Source organism: Malus sylvestris, chromosome 14, assembly GCF_916048215.2.
Source record: "Malus sylvestris chromosome 14, drMalSylv7.2, whole genome shotgun sequence".
Classification (NCBI taxonomy): domain Eukaryota; kingdom Viridiplantae; phylum Streptophyta; class Magnoliopsida; order Rosales; family Rosaceae; genus Malus; species Malus sylvestris.
Window position 1 is genome coordinate 1985615 of NC_062273.1, and position 13570 is coordinate 1999184.

Genomic DNA, 13570 nt, shown 5'->3' on the forward strand with positions numbered 1-13570 from the left:
TGCTAGTAGTGCTGAGAGGGCATCTCAATGACTCAAAGAAGCAAAAGCAGAGAATTCAAAGAACTTCCCAGATTGGCAATGAGAGGAGGTAGCGAATTTTCCATAACTAGCCAAATTAGTACTTCTGTTTTGTATTTTTTTTCTGTATATCACACATGTACCTCATCTGGAAATGTTTTTACTTTCCATAACTTGAAGCCAAAGTACTTTTGTTTTTCTTTCTACTGCATGCACCAGCACAGCACCACACCATGTTTTCTTTAATCCCTTTATTTCTTTGGTGGTTTATTTAATTAATTAATTTCCTCTTTTTCTCCTCAGGATCGATTCTTTGCTATATTGTTCCCTGTATTATATAATTACTTAAGTTGGAGGAGACCTTCATATAGTTTGTTTATCACTATCTATACCTTTTTGTATGAATTATATGATGAACGTATGGAACCGCAATCTGTCTTCTCGTCACATTCCAGTCACAATAACGGGATGTAAAAGGAACAGTAAATGGTAAAAGGAGAAATTAGGTTAACATCTTTTTTTTTGCTACTCCATTGATTAAAATCCTATTCATTTTCAATTTTTTATCAGGGTCATTGGTATTAATAACATCATTAATTATTTAAATAATAAAATTATTTTATTTTTAAATATATTCCTTTAGTGTTAAAAATGTTACAATTAGTATATTTATATTTATGGCTAAATTTTTATCATATATTTTTATTTTTAGTTTGTACCTATTTTTAATTTTTACCCATATATTAGTTTCTTTTTGTACCCATAATTTTTAAAGTTTTATTTGTGTTTGTACCCATGTGTATTGTAACATCCTACATCGCCCAGGTGTGTGAATCCTGTAAGCCTTATATGTATATTCTCATCTCTACCTAGCACGATGCCTTTTGGGAGCTCACTGGCTTCGGGTTCCATCAGAACTTTGAAGTTAAGCGAGAAAGGGGTCAGAGTATTCCCAAGATGGGTGATCCAATGAGAAGTTTTGCTCGCGTTAGTTCCTAGAAACAAAACTGTGAGGACGTGATGTCACATCCCGGCTCAGGTCCCCACCACATCCTGGCCTCAACTTCGCCATAGCACGATATTGTCCGCTTTGGGCCCCGACCACGTCCTCACAGTTTTGTTTCTAGGAATTCACACGAGAACTTCCCAGTGGATCACCTATCATGGGATTGCTCTCGCGCGAACTCGCTTAACTTCGGTGTTCCGATGGAACCCGAAGCCATTAAGCTCCCAAAATGCCTCGTGCTAGGTAGAGATGAGAATATACATATAAAGCTTAGAGAATCCACTCCTTTGGGTGATGTGTGATGTTACACTTGGTCGGGGCCCAAAGCGGACAATATCGTGCTACGGCGGAGTCGAGCCCAGGATGTGGTGGAGCCCAGGTCAAGATGTGACAATTAGGTATCATAGCTAATCCCTGGCTGGGGGTGTGTCGATGAGGACGTTAGGCTTCTAAGAGGGGTGAATTGTAACATCCCACATCGCCCAGGCGTGTGGATCCTGTAAGCCTTATATGTATATTCCCATCTCTTCCTAGCACGAGGCTTTTTGGGAGCTCATTGGCTTTGGGTTCCATCGGAACTTCAAAGTTAAGCGAGAAAGGGGTCAGAGCATTCCCAAGATGGGTAACCCACTGGGAAGTTTTGCTCGCGTGAGTTTCCATAAACAAAATCGTGAGAGCGTGGTCGGAGCTCAAAGCGGACAATATCGTGCTATAACAGAGTCGAGCTCGGGTCGGAATGTGACATGTATACCGTCACGTGACATTGTATATTTAATCAATGATAGAAATATTACATATGGTATATTTATGTTTTATGCCTAAACTTTGTATCATATATTTATATTTTTAGTTTGTACCCACTTTTAATTTCCAACATTTTTTTTAAATATGTGGTATTTTCTTTTTAGTTTTATTTTGTACATATGTATTAATTTCTTTTAGCGCCTATATTTTTTAAAAATTCATTTGTACTCAATTTTTTTTAATCTTTTATTTGTACCCTAATTTATTTATAATGTACCACTTTGTTATATGTGAACTGTACCAATTTTTTTTTGTAAAATGTACCAATTTTTTTAACACTATTGATATATTCTTTTGCCATTTATTATTTCTTATTTTTACATAGTTTTTATCGATTTATTCAATCAAAATGTTTGAATATTTTTATTGTAACCGTTTCTAATAGTATTATAATGAGGGATTTTAAATTTATAGGATTATAAATCTCATAAAATATCAAACAATTAATGTCAAAACTATAAATATTAATTGTAATATAATGAGGTGTACAAAGTCAATGGACTTTGATCAAACTTTAAATACTATTAAGGTTTTAGTCAAAGAATGTTAAGGATTAAGAATAGCATCCAAAGTATCCCATGACAAAATGATTCTCTTAACTTTTAATGTAATGAAGAATGATTTAGGATTTAAGCCAAAAAAAAAAAATTACGGTACTCTTTAAATTAAATGGTACTATACTACTCTTATTTTAATAAAATTATCTCATCAAAATTTTTTTTTACCATCTCATAAGAATTGTGAGGTATAGAATAATATTGTTCACTACTTAACCAATGTTGACGGAAGTTATTATTAGTGAACGTTATAAAATTACGCCTTATTATTATTAGATAGCTACTAGACTCACCTCATTGTCTTATTTTTCCACACATCTTAAAAAGTTTAAAAATTAAAATGCTATTTCCCCACCCACTATTATTCCCAAAATAACCTTTAATATATACATACATATGAAATTATAAAATTGTCTCTTAAAAAAAAAAACAAATAGTAAGTAAATGAAAACCACTAAGGTCTGCAAATTCAAATGGAAACGACAGAGGTATCCAAATTCAAAAGAATTCGACAACAAAAAATTAAAAATTACGATGGACAAATTCAAATGACCCATACACAAATTATTCTTCTACCTTTTAAAACCCCTTTGGGCATGGTCGGGGTACCTTTATCTCTCGATATCAATTGAATAATGGAAACATAATCTTCTCTTCTCAAAAAAAATAAAATGGAAACATAATCTTCTACCTCTTCCGTAGAAGTGCCATCTTCCACCTATTCTATGAAAAAGTCATCTTCTAAGTCCATTGATATTTTTTTACTTTCTCAGAACGAAAGGAGATGAAAATATGAGTTAGGGTTTTAAGGTAGACAAATCATCTCCCGCGCCCAACCTTTTTTCTTTAAAAAAATTAAGCAAAACAAGATAATTAATGTCCTTATTAGTCTTTTTGCAAATGGACAAAATTGTAATTAAAATTTTCATTAAAAGGTGGTGGGAAGATAAGACATTGGGGTGGGAATAACATCACTCTTATTATTATTATTATTATGTTTTTTACCTTCATGTTCAATAGGATGATAACATGACGTGAATATTCAATATCTGAAGTACAAGAAGGTAATGTCTCTTCAGCCAAGGGCTAGGCCACTTTCAATCTAGATTTGTGCAAAACTCATCTCCAGTTAAAAGGCCAAAAATGTCATGCTCAAGACTTGAGGTCGGTGAAAAAATGAATCCCGCGCCCAGTGCAAGAGTAAAAATGAAAAATAAAAAAAAATGATATACGGTGTTGAAAATAAATTCCACTCTTATGAAGATAACTCTCATAATTCTTACAAGTGTACAAAAATAATAAAATCCTATCCCGCTCTTTTATAACAATTTCAAACCATCAACTCTTTGTTCATCTTGTACCGAACCTGCAAGGACTAAAATGTAAAGGGTGAGTGAAATCACAACTCAGTAGGGATATAAGTCTTATCAGTGATAAATGTCAAGGCTAACCAAGTGTGAGGCAACACGCAATTCAATTGGACAATGTTAGGGTAACCAAATTTGCAAACCAAGTTTATGTGTCACGAATAAGAGATAAGCATGTTAACCGACACTTAATTAATAATCCAATCATCTACAACCACATCATTTAGTTTGCAAATTTGGTTTCCCTAGCATTACCCAATTTAATTATATCATGTTATCAAATATTAACAACATAAATTATATTTTATGAATGCAACTCAATTTCAATTAGCCAACTCGTTAATCTATATAATAAACAAGCTGAGAGCTTTTGCTTGACAAATAATTGAGCCACAGAAAAAAAAATCTATATAATAAACAAGCGGACTTACACGTCCTATACCATGCATTTATCACTACATGGATGGTTTGAGTGCTCTATTATACAAATTAACCCCTGTAACACAATCATCTCAGTTCGCTTTTGTTAGTCATCTTGTTCTTCTTTCGATCACTAGAGTGTCTACTACTTCATACCATTCCTATAATTTCAATTTTGTTGTACTTGATGGTCCCTACAAGAGTTGGACTCCACCACACAAAAGGATATTTTCATATCCCCATATCTCGAATAAACCAATAAAATCCATCAGCTCTAGTATGAAGTGATACATGCATATAATCAACATATCATGGTATCCACATTATTGAATATAACAAATAATATATCAAAGTTTCAATGTAAATAATTAAACCACTTATAAACATACCAAGTATAATGTATACTTAAACAAGACAAATACCCTAATGTTGATAAGTTTTCCAAAAAAAAAAAAAAACTCTTCAAAACTAACGTTGTGCCCAAATGCCAAACTCCAAGACCTTTGAGAAAACTCCTTGATCACTCCTCACGTCATGTAATACTTTATACTACAAATGAAGACGCCAACACTAGCCTCTAATTGGTTGGCTTCGGTGGCTACAGATAAAAACGAAATGAACTTTAATGACACTAATCTAAATCCTCCTACAAGCTAATGTGTGGTGATGTAAATCGACATTGGATTGACAAGTGGCACCCCATATATGAAGATATAATACAAGGCACGTCCAAATAGGTAGAGATAGTCATCATCTAAAATGGTTATGGAAGTCTATAATCACTATAATATTGCCACAACCCCTCAACTGACTCATAAGTCTACAGGAATTTCTTAAAGGGATTTAATTGATAAGCTAAAGTAGATAGGCATGCTAACAACTACAAGGTTGTTTCGAACTTTCGATACCACGCTGCCTTTTCCTATAAAATCCAATCAACTCAAGAAAACATATGCATGTATACATACTGTTGAAATCCCACATTGGCTAGAGAAGGAAACAAATAAGAATTTAAATATCCTAACTCCATTTTAGCTAACACCAAGGTCTTTGGTGATAAAATCTCACACCTAACGGATTGTGCAGGTGGTAATTACCAAGTTGAGGATAGTATCGACGTTGTTGGAGTTGGGCCCTCGGCCAATCTCTCTGATAGTTCAACATGGTCTCAGAGCCAGGGAGCGGGCCCGTTCTGTACTACCACGTGATGGGTGGGTCCCCTTGGCACCGCATGTAGGGTGAGTCCATTTGGCTCCACGTGGTTGCTGATGTGTAGATCTCTCACGTGTGACCCACCAATTAGGTTCCATGTGAGGGGGCATGTTGAACTCCCACATCGGCTAGAGAAAGAAACAAAGAAGAGTTTAAATATCTTAACAAGTTAGGGACATATCGATATTGTTGGAGTTGGACCTTCAACCCGTCTCTCTGATAATTCAACACATACGTGTAGATATATAGAACAACATATATGTATATATATAAAAAAATGGAATTTTAACTAAAAGCTTCTTGTACTGTTAATTTTACCGAAATACCACATTTTTACACTAAAATGTCAATCCTGATACAATTCATTTTACCCTTTATTTTGTCCTTATCGTTAAACTCAAAATTTTCAAGTCATTTTTATTAGTTTTCCTAAATAAAAAAAACTTAATAATAAACATATATTATTCCAAATACGGGGTCTTATGCAAAATGAAATTATAATAAAAAGAACTAGGGCTAAATTTAGCGAAGGGTTGACTATATGCAACAGATCCCTTAGCAGGCCCGAACATACATCCCAAGTCAAGATGGAAAGGTTTAGTGCTGCAAGGCTGGAAATTTAAAAACCTTAAATTGTTTTTTAAAATATTAGTTTTCTAAGAGCTAGAACATATATAGTCAAGTCTACTTTTAACCCACCGTGACTGGAGATGACTTTAAAGTCACAGTACAAGTTTACCATCCAAGGTTACACTATAATGTTAAGATTATAATTAATAACACAGAATGATATTGTTATTTTTTTTTTTGTGAAGAATGACATTGTTATTTTGATGCAACGTGACCAAGGAAAAAATAAACAAAGTTATTGTTGAAAGAACAAAAGTTATTCTTCAAAAACAAGTTCTGCAGTTCATGAGAAATATGAGAAAGCATGAAAGTTAATTGATAATAATATATGTGAACGAATACAAAATAAAGGCCAAGATTACTTATTATAAAATGTAACTTAACCTAGAATTCGTAAGAACCTAATGGAAAAAAAAAAAACCAATAACAAAAAACCAATGCTAATTAAGGAATGAAAATCCTATCTGCTGTAGGACCCTTTTGAGTGTTCTGTATAAAAGCCTTGAAAGTCTTGATGTTTAGTGAAAGAAAATCTGAAGGTTCACACACACATACATATATACACGCGCACTTAATTAATGCTAATTATTAAATGAACAAATAAATTCAAATTAAAAATGAATTTTTGTTTGGCAAAACTTAATACTCAAAACAATTATCTTTTCGATTATCAGATCAGCTTGCGGGACTGGAAGGCGAACGAGAAGAAGAAGGAGAAGATGAAGGAGAAGGAGAAGATACATCCATGTACTGATAATGTGGGGTTGATCAACCGTGCAATAATGTGAGATTGATCAGAACTTAAGAGCAAAAGTCTACCAGTCATCATTATGGACCAAATTATTATCCTAGCTTGGTACCAGTTTGGGGTTGTTGAAATGATTTAAAAATTTTGGTGTATTTCTCGTCGGATCATTTTCTTGAGGATTCTAGGAATTCCGTGATCGTTCATCGTACATTTTGTGATCAGAAATTATTTTAAAATTTAAAATTTAAAATTAAATATAAATAGTATATAACGAAAACTTACTGCAACATGTATGATGAATGGTCACGAGATGTGTTTGGTAAATGATGAGAATCTGTTTTTTTTTTATAATCACTGGTCATTAACAGCAGAAGTCAAGCAACAAGCAGAAGTGGGATAAAAGATGCTTCTGAAATTGGCTTTTTTTTTTCAAAACACGGGGGAACAGTAGTGTTAATGGAAAATTTTAAAATGGCAAAGATACCAAGAATTTTTATTAAAATTACAGCAACAACCTTCAGTTACCTGAAGAAATCAACAGTAAGCTATAATTCCTTGAATGATGCTTTGCTCGTTTTTTTGCTGGAGTAATACTAGAGAGATAAAATTTGTAGACTAAATTAGCAAATCAAATAAGATGTCATCAATAAAAATGAACACGTTTATCAACGATTAAGTAATAATCTAATCATCAACTTTTATGTAATTTAGTTTACAAAATTTAATCTACAAATTAAGTCTCCATAGCATTTCTCTGCTGAGCTTTCTTTAAATTTTGATCTTACAGTGGTCACATGGGAACATAGAGAGAGAGAGAGAGAGAGAGAGATTGAAGGTTTTATAGAAAATGAAGAACAAGGAAAATGAAATTTGAGCATTGTGTGGGAGAGGGAAGGTAAGTGAGACTGCATGCGACGAATCCATTAAGTTTCTGACTTCAAATGGTATCGTTGTGGTCTGATCCGTCGGGGTTATGAAGACCGAACATTGGAGCTTCTAGCTAACAATAATTTGGAGCTGTAGATCCGATGAGAAATTGAAAATATATGGGAATGGCTCTGGGGAAACGGGATGAGAGAGAGAGAGAGAGAGAGAGAGAGAGAGAGAGATTAAGTGGTTGGGGGTTGTGCCATGGGCAGAAAGGTGGCGGAGGCGGAAGAGGGTGATCTTTTATCAATCCATCTCTGTTGTTTATATTACGTTTGTTCTTTTATTTTTCTTAATAATTTATGTCTTTCTTGTTTGTTATTAACAACATTTTTTGGTTTTGGTATTTTTGTTTATTAATTTCAATATGACTTAGATTTAAGGTTAGAAAATTTTCTATTAAACTATTTGATGGTCATTACTTTAAGGTAAGTGAAGTTGGAGAAGATAAACTTTGGGAAAAAAAAATGGAGAACATAAGATTATTAAAAAGAAACTAAGATAAATTTTCATTGAACATCATATCTTTTTTGTCACTTAACATAGTCACAGTAGTTTACATAAAATTTATTAAACACTTACACATTGCTTTTATCGTTAAAAAGCACTTTCAGAACTAGAGTTTATCAAACACTTAATTGCATTCTTACAACAACAGCAAAAACAGTATTTTTTAAGGCACAACTTTTTTGGAGAGTCTCTTTCAATTTAGGTCTTGAATCATTTTAGAAGTGATAGTTTACTTGCTTAATGTGAAACGCTAAAGGCACTATCGAAGAGAGGCTTTTGGCAGAGATATGGGTGAAACAGATCCTTTAATTTACCATGCTAGGTGGCATAACCAAAGCAATTAAGAAGCCCATAATAAGGTCCTCATAAAGCAAGGTTATGCATGCTTATATAGTCCACTGGAACGAGCTCACAACTCAATGGGATAATTTTTTTATATAGTAATTAGAACTTGACTTGAAGATTTGGGATAGCTAACAAAAGAAAGGACATAGTTACCTGTAACTGGAAGAGGTCGCTCTGCTTTCCAAGGAGGAAACACTCTTATTTTAAGTTCTTTCAAAGATTGTTCCTTCTGGACCTATTCTCTATCCGACTGTAGTGGAAGTGCTCCCCCTATTCCCTTACTCTTAACAAGTAAGCGAGTAAACTCTTGCTTTCCGATGTGCAACAAGTAAAAATCTTGATCATCTTTAAGGCAATTCACATTGTGTTCGTATATTGACCAAAGCAAATTAAAATTATTCTCCCTGGTCGAACATAGGAAAATTTCGTACTTCCTCCCTTAAACTTATTGACAAAAAAAATAAAGACATGATGAATTTTGTTTTTTGTCAGAAAATGAATCTTTTATCGAAAAACAATATATTCTTGTTTTGGTGAAAGCTAACTAAAGAAAGACAACTACATACGATATAAATCATATAGAAAAAAAAAATCTTTTTTGAAAATAAAATATCCATATGTAAAGTTAACTCAAAGAACTTTGTAATAAAAGCACTTTTGTGCAATGTCGAAGCATTATTTGGTTACATGCCAAGTAACACTTTTTTGTTAAAAGTTTTACTACCCAAGTGCTACGGACAAAAAATGGTATTGAGTAAAAAAGCTCATAGAATATATAGCACTTCCAAATGATCTTTTAATTACACCTTAAACAAAGTAATTTATTATCCACCCAATATTAGACACCCACAAGGGTTTAGAAACAGCAAGGGCAACATAGTGTGCTATGATATGCTATCAACCCTCAGTTTTTATCATAACCAAGGAACAAAATATCGATATTATCGGCGAAATATCGCCGATATTGTCGTTTTTTTTAGATACCGATATTTTCACACTTATCCCTTAATTATCGTTCATATATCGCGATATTATCGATAATACCGTAAATATTGCAATATTATCGCTAAAGGTAATGATTTTCTGGTATGCTTTTAAGTTTGGGTTGATGGTCCATTTTATAATCCCTCCACGAGCTTCTTCTTTATGACTTGGGCGATGTGGGACAACAGGTCCATTTTATAATCCCTCCACTAGCTTCTCTTTATGCCTTGGGCGATGTGGGACAACAGCAACAACTCTAATTTTGTTCTAGTGGTGGTTCCTCGTCTGGCTCGCGTTCTTCCGGTTCTATTTCTAGAGCCTATAATTTTGTTCTAGGTTTCTCGGTGCTGCACATGTTGGACTGCCTCATTTCTCTCCTTTTGATAGCTTTACTGGAGGGAAGATTCAATGCCAAATATGCCTGCGTTTTGGTCACACAGCGATTGAAGAAATTCCTGAGTGTGAATACAAATTAGTAATTAAGGGTCTTTATTTAAGTGTGTGGTCGGTCCAGACTATTTGTGCATTAATCTCCTCAAACACATGTACAGATGAGAAGAAAAAAGTAAAGGTTGTTCAAGACTCTCTCTGTCCACACGGTCTTGGAAAAAAAGAAGAAGAAATTCCTGAGTGTGAATGTTGCGGTGGTGATGCCGGGGGGTCCCCATTATAGTGTAAGCTGCCCGTATCTTCTGCAACTCCCACGGACGGTAAAAAGTGTTGGCAAGGGCTTTGTTATACTGTGTTTGCATTGTGGTTCCATTGATAACGAGTGCAGGCATGAACGAAAGCGTGCTCATATACCTACGTGTTTTCGTTGTGGAGTGGTCGGTGACCACTCGCACGGTGAATGCTGTTTCAAGGAAAAAATGGAAGCGAGATGTATGAAATTAGCTGCAGGCGGTGTCTAGGGACATCGTCGTTGTCAAGTCATTCACGGTGGTTGCTTAATTAATTTCCTGTCTTTTTATTTGAGTAGCTTCAGCACTAGCAAGCACGTACTTGTTTGTTCATATGTCTGATTCGATGCGTCGTCGTTAATGGCTGGTGGATGGATAGATACTAATTGATATGTACCCGTTATAAGAATATGTTACTCATGTATCTTACCATGCAATGTATAAAGTGTAAAATATTGTACTAATTCATTATATATAAATGATTATGGTGTGTTTAATCTTCTTTCATTAATTACTACATATTTTCTACACTCACAATGTTTGCCAGCTCGCTATATAATCAACTTAAATAAGTTAAATTCATCATGCAATGCATTTCCTTCCAATTTTTTGTGATAAACTAATAGATAATTGACTAAATAAACATCCTGCAAAGTTTCATTAAAAATTTCCAAGTTTTTCTTACCATTTTTGTGGTTTCCATGTAATTTTTATCGATATCGATATTATCCCGATATTTCCATCGATATTTCCATGTTTTCGAACTACCGATATTTCCGATATTACCGATATTTTCTTCCTTGATCATAACTTCACTTACCCATTTATTTAACAATCTAACCCTAACTTACACACAATCCACTTACATTGTGAATTTGTGATGATAGAGCACAATGAACGAACAAATTGACATATATGACGCAGAAACGACAAGACTTTTGAGTGTTTTACAACTTTTAGTTAGGTTTTTGAGTTTGAAAAAAATAGTATGTGTTAACCAAAGCCGCAAAAACCTTGCATTTAGTTGTCAAAGGAGATCGCACGCTGCCAGGAGGTTCGAGGGAGAGGCGAGATAAAAGATCTAGGTTTATCGTGAAAGAAGTGAGAGAGCTTGAGGGAAAGATGTGTTACTACATGCGGATGAGATGAGGTTTAATTTTTAGGAAAATGCTAGAGCGAGCACACATGATGTGACTGCTTACATGTAATGCTACATCATTAAATTTAAGAGAACTTTAACGAAAATCTCATGATATTGTTCATTTTAATGAAAAACTACATTTTAACACTAAAAAGTCAATCATGGTACTATTCATTTTACCATTTATTATTATTTTTTGTTAAAATTCAAAGTTTTCAAACTCTTTTCATTAATTTTTCTTAAATTTAATGAGTCGTCGTATAATTTTATTTGTTATTTTTAATCAACATAGTTTATCCCAAATTATTTTCAATCCCTTTGTTCTTCTCATCTCCAAACCCTAATCTCTTTCTCATCCTTCCTCACTAGCCGGAATCACCGCACCCTAGGGGGTGGGCATTCGGAACAGGATACCCAAACCGAACACGGACCGTCTAGTACCGAATGAGTATTTAATGGTACGATATCAGTTCTGAATTTTCAAAATTGAAAACAAAACTGTACCGAAGCGAATAAAGCAAATGCATAGAAGAAGAGATTGGAAGCAGCATGTGTATTGTATAGCAGCGACGACGGAAGGCGATGAGAAGTCTGGAGGAAGAAGATGACGTTACTAGGTTATGCAAGACGTCGTCGTTCTGCTTAAAAACATATAGATGGGCTTCATTAAAAATCAAGATATAGATGAGGTTTATTTTTTATTTTTTATTTCTTTTTGGAACATCTATTGGCCACTTAGTAGTTAGTACTAACATTAACTGATATTCATTTTCACTTGTAAGTGAAAGATTTTAAATTTGATTCTCATCAAAAACGAATTTAAACCACATTATTGCCACCACTATCATCTCCCAAAAAAAACCATTAAATTGAGTAGTCGATTCAATCTCTAAGAAACCCAAATCACCTCCAAACCGAAGAAACCTAAGTCAATCCGAAACTGAAATGTTAGTATGAAACCGAAGCATTCCCAAGACCGAATTGATACCATCGGTATATTCGGTACAAACTCTCGAATCATACCATATTGATACAAAATTTCGGTTTCGGTTTCTATTAGGGACGAAGCTAGAGGTGGGCATCCTCAAACAACAAATTTACAAATTAAAATGCTCAAGAATTTACTTAACAAAACACTTATATATTAATTCATAAAACTAAAAACTAGAGATCTCATGTTCGAAACCCATTGCTGGTGTGGAAGCCAGACTTGTGTCCAGGGAGAGGTTGAAATGCCTATGCAAGTCTTCCCAGCCCTCTGAATGGGTGGATAATTGTAGCTTACCACCGGTTGTCCATTTAAAAAAAAAAAAACCATAAGATTTTTCATACAATATATTATAATATTTCTCGACGCATTTTTATGTTTTAACAACGTTGCATGAAAATTTCATTACCAATACCATAAAATATCTCTCTTTTTGAAAATAATCATGTAATCATTCATCCATTGATCTTCCATCCAATATTCTTTAGAAATTTCATAATTGAAAATGTTCTATCATATGAAATTATTGGATGCAATATGTACAATTTTTTCACCAAAAAATTTAAGGGAACTTTAACGAAAAGCTCCTGGTACTGTTCACTTTAACGAAAAACCACATTTTTACACTAAAAAGTCAATGCTGGTACTATTCACTTTACCCTTTATTTTGTCCTTATCATTAAAACTCAAAGTTTTCAAGCCCTTTTCATTAATTTTCCTAAAATTTAATTAATTTTCCTAAAATTTAATGGGGGCATCCGCCCCTAGCCAAGTTGGCTCTGTCCATGGTTCCGTACAACTCCCATCTCGAACCAAATCGTACCATGCCCAGGCCTACCCAACCCTAGCACTTTGTTTTATCAATCAATGAAAATTTCAGTCCCAACCATGTTTAACAAAGAGTGGTCACCAAAAAACAACTTTGGGGTCCATGATACTCGGAATTGGAAAAGGATACTCTCCAAATCCTTTTGTGGGGATTCAGGAGATCAATCAATCATATTCGTTTATTGTACATCGTGTGGCCAGAAATCATTTAAAATTTAAAATTAAATATAAATAGTATCTAATGAAAATTAACTGCACGATATACGATAAACGGATATGATTGATTGATCGTTCGAATCTCCATAAAAAGGATCCGGAGAGAATTCTTTTCCCTTGTAATTAACCTTTTCCTCTTTTCATACTGATCGTTGAACAGGCACTTCATCATGTGGTGGGAAATATCAC

At 34.0% G+C, this 13570-nt stretch overlaps 1 long non-coding RNA gene across 1 annotated transcript; it reads left to right on the plus strand.

Annotated features, from left to right (window-relative positions):
- The first annotated feature begins 1464 nt into the window (after nt 1-1464).
- LOC126599713 (uncharacterized) lies at nt 1465-3609 on the plus strand. The gene is made up of 2 exons (XR_007615230.1): nt 1465-1694; nt 3450-3609. It is a non-coding gene; the product is annotated as an uncharacterized LOC126599713 (long non-coding RNA).
- Nucleotides 3610-13570: the final 9961 nt, after the last annotated feature.